The sequence below is a fragment of the Sus scrofa genome, unplaced genomic scaffold (genome assembly GCF_000003025.6).
Source record: "Sus scrofa isolate TJ Tabasco breed Duroc unplaced genomic scaffold, Sscrofa11.1 Contig886, whole genome shotgun sequence".
Taxonomy (NCBI): Eukaryota; Metazoa; Chordata; class Mammalia; order Artiodactyla; family Suidae; genus Sus; species Sus scrofa.
In genome coordinates, this window is record NW_018085338.1 from 93,262 (window position 1) to 103,034 (window position 9,773).

A 9,773-nucleotide genomic window follows, 5' to 3' on the forward strand; every position below is an offset into this window, starting at 1 on the left:
TGCACCTCCCCCTCCCCAAAAAGGTGTTTCTACTTTTTTTCTTCTCAACAGAAATTTATGTAAACAGTTTCCTTTTCCTTTCTTAAAAGCTTTGCAGTATTCACCAGGGAAACCATTTAGTCCTGCACTTTTCTATGTGGGAGGCTGTATCAGTCAAGGATCAGTCAGAAAAGAGGAAACACATTATTTGAAAAGAGTTTACTATAAAGGTTAATCAGGTTTAATGTTGTTAACAGGCTATCTGAGAGGATAAAAAGAACACTATTATCAGAAAGGTGACACTGTAGGTAGCAGTTACCACCACCCTTAGGGGTGGAGGATCAAGGAAGAGGGGTCCTGTGGAGTGAAAATCCCTTCTTGGAGGGCATTTATCTTGGCTCCTGCTTTTTCTCTGAACTCAGAAGAGAGGCTCCATAGACTGTGGGATCCAGATTTTGAAGATGCCAGCTTGAGGTGCCAGCTTGCTGGTGCTCTTACCTCTAAAGGAGCATGACAAGACTAGTTCTGCACCTGTTGGAAAACTGCACCCTGGGTTCAGCTCTTGCCATAGGAAAGGGCAATTACCATGGTAGCTGTGGTAATGCTCACACAGGCACAGGGGAAGAGGGAAATCCCAGAAAAGAAAAGAAGAGGGAGTCCCTCCCTCCTGTAACCTTGCAGTCTTTCTCTAGCAAGGCCTATCTTCAGAGAATAAAGTGGAGCCAGATGGGAAAAGAGAACTGCTGTTTGCAGAATCCCAGGAGCAGATAGCAGAGTGGAGATGCAGAAAGCAGAGTTGAGAGGTTATAATACATGGGAGAGAATTTTTTTAATTTCAAGTTCAATTTGTATAATATGTTATTATAAAGATGCTCTTGCTTTAGTAGCTAGTTTTATTTTCTGAGGAAATTTCCCATTGCCCGTGAATTTTAGTATTTATTGGTATAAAGGTTTGCATAATAAAATTTTGTAATATTTTTTAAAGGTTGTAGTATCTATAGAGATGTCTCCCTTTCCATTTCTGGCATTGCCTTTTCTCTTTTTGCTTAATCAGCCTTATTAATGCATTGTCAATTTTGTTGCTCTTTTTAAATAACCACCTTTGGTTTTGTTCATTTGTTTGCATTATGAAATTTCAGTATTATTTGTATAATTTCTTTCTTCTACTTTCTGTAGTTTAATTTTCTTGATATGGATACTTGGATCATTGGCATACATATTCTAATTTCTAAAAATATGTGCATGTATAATAAAGTCTTTGCAAACATGGCTGTAGCTGCATTCCATATGTTCTTTTATAGTTATTATATTCTTATTAGTATTAGGTTAAGACAATATTAAAAAACTTTCCATTGTGGGTATTTTGAAATGTGGATCACTTAGACTTGTGTTGAATTGCACATGAATTGAAATTTATATGCTTTAAACCAAATGGACAGTAGGACCTCGTTTTGTAGTCCACCAGCATCAATTATATAGTCTCCGAGGACTCAATCAGGACACAGTATTGTTATATTCCTCCCATAAAGAGGTGTGAAAGGAAGTTACAGGTCGGCTTCAAATCACTTTTGAATCAATGGTGGCTTCTAAAACTAAGATTAACATTAATGAGCACAACTAAGATAATATCACTTAAGAAAAATTCAGGAAGCCATTATGTTCCCATGTATGTCTATATACAGATTTGAGTGATGCTTTCATGATCATCTGGTTTGGGGGGTAATGTAAATTTCTACAAACATCTGTTAAGATAGCTCATATTTTATGTTTTTCTTAATATTTTAGGAAACTGCTAACTCTAGCTGTAATTATTTTTATATCTTTATTAGATCTTTCATATTTTTGTCATGAGTGCTTTAATTCATTGGCATAGAGATAACTTTTTAGGTATTGGTATAGAAATTTGACCCAAGAAATTCCAACTTTCTACTTCTGTTCACAGGAATAAAATAGAAATTAATATATTCTAAAGGCTTGTCAATATAATTTTATTCAGCAAATGACAAACATCATCCAGGGTTATGAAACATGCCCCATTACACAGACAATTGCATATAAAAAGATCTTAAGATTCTGACATAACAGGTCTTGCCCACTATATGTGAACTTGCAATAACACGATACTGCTTGCATTTCCATTCTGTGTATGTTATACTATCTGAGTATGATATAAGTGTCTATGTACATATATATTTTTTGAAGGGGTGTCAGGTAAAGACACCCCTAGAAAGAGAAGTTAATTAGGTACAAAGCCCAGTACTACATGACCTATCTGAAAGCTTCAGTGAATGAATGAGCAGTTGCATTGTATTGTAGGTTTTTTGTTTGTTTGTTTTGTGGAAGGCCAAAGAAAAGCCTTTCATTAATTTTTTCCCTTAACTTTGCATATATACTATTTGAAGTGTAGCAAACAAAATAGTAAGATTAGAAGAAAAATGCACAAATGAACAATGGTTAGATGTTACATAGAACATTATCAATACCATTCAAGTTGTCTGGTCTTCTTCTGGAGTCCATCTGTTTCCTTCTTCTGGAGCGCTGGCTCTGCTCCTCTCAAATTGTGGCTTCCATTACTGACTGCAAAGCATCTGCTAAAGGTGTTCTCTATCCACCGAGATAGGCAAAGGATCTGGAGCTGATGACCTTAAAATGATGACTTGAAAGGAACACACATCATTTCTCATATTCTGCCAGAATGTAGTCATTTAGCCACCATTGTCTGTAGAGATTAGGAAATCTATCATGTAGGTCAAAGGCGATGTGTCCAGCTAAAATTTGAGGGGTGTTTTCTTAGTAATGGGGAGAATAGGCATATGGACACGGAGGAATGCAGGCAGCCAATTACTGAGATATAGTTTATTCACATGTTCAGCTTTACACACCAAACATTTTCAGAGTAGTTAAATTAGTTTACACCTGCCAGCAGTGCATGAAATTTTCATGAATATTGAGTTTCAACAACAATTATTGTAGTTTGATTTCTTTGTAGAAAAACTATTTAAAAGCTGTTAAATACCATTTCATTATGACTTAAGTTGCATTTAACTGCTGACTCATGAGGTCGAAGATCTAGTGTCTGTTAGTATTTCTCATCAGTGAAATAAATGCATATTTGTATCTTTTGCCCATTTCCCCTCCACTGGGTTATTTATCCTTTTTATTCATTTGTAGAAAGTTTCCATATTATTATATAAAAATATTTTTTCTTGCAATGGTTCCTGTGGGCTTTTCTCTCATCACTCTAAATTTCTTTTGCTTGATAGCAAGATGATATTTCTTTAATGTAGGTAAAATAATTATCATAAAATTATTTATTAATATAAAAAAGAAATAATATTTCAAACCATTGGAAACACTTCTCCCTTCCTATTTAAGAAAAAAAAATTCAATGGAAATGTCACCTTTAAACCATAGTTAAGACTTCGAAACTTGAATCACAGAGATTACACTGTGGTATACAAATATTGTGGTTTGATTCATTTATATTTTGTTTTCTAAGTGGATGCAAATCATTCAGGTATCTTCCTTATCGTCAAGCTAATTTAAAGTTAAACTAGATAAATCATGTATTCTTAGAACTGAGAATAATGATAATTGAATCAAAATGTTTCATTAAAAAATACATAAATCAGGTAACTGCTTAACCCGGTGTTGAAAATATAGGTAATATAAAATAAATGGTAGGAATTATTATTATTTATTTTTAGGTAGTAATTTTAGATCATAAACAAAGGAATATTTATGCAAATTTTTATTTTTAACAAGAGTTAAAAATCTAAGTATTGGATTTTTGAAAATAGTTTGTTAATGGAATAAACATGAACCATACACATGAGAATACTCATAGCTTATAGATTTGAACATATTTTCAGTTCAGCTAACAGGTCAAAATGTATCCAAATTATGGAGAACTCAGCAAAATTGCTGATTATGTGAAAGATCTAAAAATTACTCTGAATGCACATGCTGACTTATCTGTCTCTTTAGTGCATTCTTAATCTCTTTATTTCTCATTGTATAAATGGCTGGATTCAAGAGAGGCGTGATTACTGTGTAAAACACAGCAAGAAACTTGTCCACCCAACTGATGCTGGGTGGCCACAGATAGATGAAGATGCAGGGTCCAAAGAACAGCACCACCACAGAGATGTGGGACGTACAGGTCGAGCGTGCCTTGGAGGCCCCATCCTTGGAGTGAAGGCGGACAGTTACTAGAATATAGGTGTAGGAGATCAGCAAGAGAATGAAGCAAGTGGTATCCAAGACCCCACTATCAGCATTTATCACTATTCCTAGAGTATGAGTGTCCGTACAGGCTAGTTTGATCACCAGAGGGATATCACAGAAAAAGCTGTCCATGACTCTGAGTCCACAGAAAGGAAGATCTAAAATCATAGCTAGTTGGCTCATGGCGTGCAGAAAGCCAATAATCCACGATGTCAAAACTAGCCAGATGCACTTGTGTCTGTCCATGATGTGGGAGTAATGGAGTGGCTTGCAGATGGCCACATAGCGGTCATAGGCCATAGTTACAAGCAGTACCATCTCACCACCCCCAAAGAAATCACACCGAGAATCTGGGTCCCACAACCTCCAAAGGAGATGGTCTTACTGTCCTTTAGGAAGTCCGTGGTCAGTTTAGGGGTGGTTACTGAGGAAAGGCAGAAGTCAACAAACGAGAGATTGGCTAAGAGGAAGTACATGGGGGAATGGAGATGAGAGTCAGCGATGATTAAGAGCGCGACAAGAAGGTTTCCCACCACAGTCATCAGGTAGAGAGTGGAAAATGGCAGGAAGAGGAAGGTCTGGAGCTGTCTTGAATTACAAAGTCCACGGAAAATAAACTCAGACACCACAGAGTGGTTTGCATCCTCCATTTAGAACAATGCTAATGTGACCAGGAGATGAACCAGAAGCATCTAGACGGAAAGCAACTTAATGTTAAGGTGATAGCAGAAAAATTCTTCTCATGTGCAGAACTGAAATTATATCATTGTATTGAGCTCAACATTGAAAATAAATTTTTTGAAGTTACATGTGGCCATGGTCTTGAGGCTAATAGGAGGAGCTACTTAAATATAGAAGGGCAGGTCAAAAACACTACCCTTCAGAATGACAGTTCTTTTGGGTATCAAAAATAAACATTCTGATCAAAAATGTTAGCAGTAATATATTCCATAAGCAATTTCTCCAAGTCTTGAATCTATATCTTCTGCAAGGAAAACGCATAGTTTTAAACTAAGTTAGAGTTGTTTTGTTTTTCAAATTCTATTTAGTCTAATAATCTAAGGTTTCATTTCTCACACAAAACATGTTTCTTAAATAAATAATAGGTAAACAAGATTTCTAAAAACAAAATAAAGAGAGGTGCAGGTGTATATTAGTATCAATTCAGCTTTTGTCTTTTGATTATATGGTAATTTGTCTCATTAATGTTTGACTGAGGCTTTTCTCCATTTACTACTTTGTTTAATCATACAATGACTAAATACAAAAGGAATTTGAAATTATCAGGACAAGTAGGAGAGTGTGAGAACTGCCTCACCAACTCGCCCATCTGGGAACATTTATGGCTGTGTTTTTTTGTTAGTGTGTGAAAGTGCTGTGTGTGTGAAAGTGCTATTAGGAATACAAAAATCTCAGGGATTATTTGGGACAGAAAACCCATAATCTTTCCTATAAGCACATTAAGAAAATAACATATTTGGAACTATAAGCTCTATAGATAAGTATGGAAAAAATGCTGTTGAGGAAAATTAAATGTTAAAATAAGGGAAGCATTGAAAGCGAAAGCTCAAAAATCAGATAGTTTGGGATGTACTTACTTACACAGTTCATCCCTGACTGAAAAGGCTTACTCTAGTCTTTACCTGTACTTTAAAATAAAGTCCAGTGAATTTTCTGCCATGACCAGTATTGCTGGGAGTGTGTCCTTCTCATTGTGGCAAATATGCACTCTAAAGAGTACCCCCTGAGTTTGGAACCCTCCATATCTGTGTTTTAAATAAAGTCGAGTATGTGGAAAGCCTTTCCCTGTCACACTCCTTGGGGATCCTTAGTTTTCAGCTTTCCCTAAGGAAAAGTTGGGTTTTGAGAGCAAAAGGCAACAATGTACCCTTTTCAAAGCTGGATTAAATCCAGTTAATTACAACTAAAAATGTAAGAGAAGGAAGTTTTACATATTTTATTGTTTATTTTGGGGATATAACTTTCTTCCTTTTGCTGTGTGTCTATCATGCCATAAAGTGAACTAAGACATCCAATCTAGCTAGTCCCAGCAGAACTTCGATGATTTACTTGGATGGGCAAGTGACAGGCAGCTGAGCCTTGTCACTTTGGAGCTATGCTTGTGACTTAGGGGCCAACTTGAACTTCTGCTTCCTGGGACATAAGAGGAATATTCGGTGTCAATATTCTCAATGCTACCTTGAACAGAGTTCTGAATGTTACTAGTTTGGGTGTTAAAAATATTATAGGTGTTTCTCTGTGTGGTGAAAAAATAGCAGATGGATTGTTTTTAATTTAGTACTTTATTAGAGAAATAATAAATGAATGAAATATTAATAAGTTTCCAAGAATCAGTAAGATATATTTCAAGCACATATTGAAACCCTGCTTCATTTGTTCTTTTCCCATCTCATCCATTCTTGAAGGTAACAACTGTCAATCTTGTGGTGCATCCTTCTGTTACCATTCCTACCAAAAGTGGTGAGTGTACATATCAACATATGACACTGGAGTTGTTCTTTTTTTTTTAACTTTTTTTTGCTTGCAGTGTTGATTAAATAAATATGAAAGACTATTATTATTAAATCTTCATTTCCTTTTTTTCTCTTGTGTCTTGCTGTTCCTGCCCCCTCTCCTCCCTCTTTAGTATCTCATTTTCTCCCTTTCAAAGTTTTGTTTATCACTTTGATTTATAGATCTCAAAACATTTAAATGAATTTATTTGGTTTATGAGCAATTTTGTGCCCTGAGGTCTAGAGTCCAAAACCATCTCAGTTTTTGAGAACATAAAGATTCCATGCTTATTCATTGCTTGGTTGTTACAACACACTTTTCAGGTATCACCTCACAAAATCATGATGATACTTAGCTTTATTACAAAGCCGAAAACAGACAAAAGAGACTAAGCAACATCCATAAATCTTATAGTTATTAAATGAAAGACCAATGAGAGTTTTGTGTGTATGTATATACATATATCTATTTCATAATTTATTTTCAGGTACCATTGGACAAGGCTACACTACTCTCTTACTTCACAGCAGATTCTCCTATGGTCTTTTTACTCAACCACACACAATACCCATGTTGTAAGAAACCGCTGGTCTCTTTTCTGTCTCTGTAGTTTCTTTTTCCAAAACTACTATAAAAATGGAATCATACTGTTTGTTGCCTTTTGCATTTGACTTTTCTCACTCTGCACTTGAGATTCATCCATTTTGAAACATGAATTAGTAATTTCCTTTTATTGGTAGGTAGTGTTCCATTGCATGGATATGTCCACTTTTGAAAATTTGAGTTATTTTCCCAATTTTTAGTGATTGAGAATAAATCTGTGTGAATATCCTTGTACACATTTATGTGTTAAACCTTTCATTTAAATTTAATAAATATCAGAGTGAGATTTGGGGATCATATGGTTAATTGTCCATTTAATAATGCAATTCTTCATAAGAAGCCTATTCAAAAAGATGAAATATAGAGTGTGCAATATGAAAAGAGTTGTATGAATGTATTGATCATTAATGTTGCTACAAGCTGTTGAAAGTTTAGGTCTAATTTAGACTACATTCACCCTTAATGTGTGCAAAAGTACTTTTCTGCCTTTGAACTTGCCAGCAGGTGGCAAAGTTTGGAAAATGATACTGGAATTTGAAAATATCAGAATTTGAAGGATCTGATTTTCTCTAGAGAGGTCAAAAAGGTATATTAAATACTGCCATAGATCATAGTCTGTTCACTCCTGGACATTTCAGCTGAAAGGGATCCTGAGTGATGTTGATTATACCAAAGACCATGCCTGATTTATACCCTCAACACTTTCCATGAAAGGTGTTACTAGTATTGTGTGTTGATATACAGATGATAGAGTATTAATAATACTATAAAATTAATTGATAAAACTAATATTAAATTAATTATTTAAAATCAATTCATATTAGAACCCAGTGAAAGAATGCTTTAGGAATAATTTTTTATAAAGAATAGAATATTTAAGGTTGGAGAGGTAAATCTTTAAGTTTCAAGAGTTTATATTTTTATCTTCAAATATTTGAGACAGAACTTTCCATGTAGAGGGTGTAAAAATATATGAAAATCGAAGGGAAAATCAGAGAAACTGGATATATTTCAAATGTCAGGACCTCACATTGACACCTTAGGACCTAATCTTCCATGAAATGGGTCTGATGTTGAAAGTCTGTTTCTCAGCATATCTTACAAGTTTCAGAGCTGGGAAGCCCCTGTCTAGGGTGTGCGTCTAAGCTCCTCTGAGTGCAACTTCGGTGTTGCCATTCTGGTTTTATAAAACTCTCAAATCTTAATTCTGTTTTCATGAAAATAATTGTTTTTTATAACATTCTGAATCTTTCTTCCATATGGTTCTTCACGTTCTTGCTGCAGAAAGTCTTAGCAAACTATGTCATTATTAACCAATTCCCTGTTTGGAAAGTTCTAGTAATTAACATCATAGATCTCTGTCCAGGGCCAACTCTTAATATATAATTGTGGATCATGAAGTGAGAACAGACATTTCTGAATCTAAATATATAGGGAGATCTTGGACTATGCAGAAAACATCCCTTTTGGTGCAAGAAGGTGTTTTGCTCTTGAGAATCCAAAAGTTCCAGGAAATGGCTGAGAAGCATCTCTTAATGTTTCTGGAAAGTTGTCAATACTTCCAGAAAATCCCATTTGGTATAAATGGAAAGGTGATATGGAAATACTGATAATTTTAGTTTAAATGTGAGGGAGGAAGAGAAGTAAGGAAGAAGGTAAGGGATTGTTATAGATTATAAGATATATAACATTTGAAAACATCACTATCTGTGATCGGATTTTTCTTCATGGCTAAAACTGATTAAAATTCTAATTAGGGCCTGAAATACAGTAAGACCACAATGAAACAAACAGTGCATTTTCTGCTTTGACAATTGCTATGGGATATTTTTACCTTCGGTGTGGAATATATTTCCTATGAAGAATAGCTTCTTGGGTAGGAAACTGTAGACCTAATTTTATGGCAAGCTGAAGGGATATTATTACATGCTTTATTATTAACAAAATAGTAACAATTTCAATTTCAACTATTATTTTGTAGATATGCTGCTGCCTGCTAAAATAATAAAATAAGAACATGGTAGATTCATGTATACCATGTTAGCAGAAGTAACAAATATATGCTCTACAGAAATAGTAGAATATTGTCCAGTGAGGTAGATGATTTAGTCAATTTTGTCCGTTATCAACCTCAGCTGCCTAAGTAGAGATATCCACAAGGCAGTTGGATATAGAGTTTTTGAGCTTCAAAATAAATCCAATCAGCAAAATTTGACTTAATGTCCTTGTTTGAGCAATCATTTTATGGGTACCTTTATATCTTTGTTCCTTAATGTATATATGATGGGATTTAAGGTAGGGGTGATAGCAAAGTCAGCAATGAACAGGTGTTTATCAACTGATGATCTGGGAAAAGGCCATACATAGAGAAACATGCATGGAGTGAAAAACAGGACCACCACAGTGATGTGAGCTGACAGAGTGACAAATGCCTTGGATAAGTCTCCTGA

At 34.9% G+C, this 9,773-nt stretch overlaps 1 pseudogene; it reads right to left on the reverse strand.

Annotated features, from left to right (window-relative positions):
- Positions 1-3,927: 3,927 nt before the first annotated feature.
- LOC100156341 lies at positions 3,928-4,893 on the reverse strand (annotated as a pseudogene).
- Between the last annotated feature and the right edge of the window lie 4,880 nt (positions 4,894-9,773).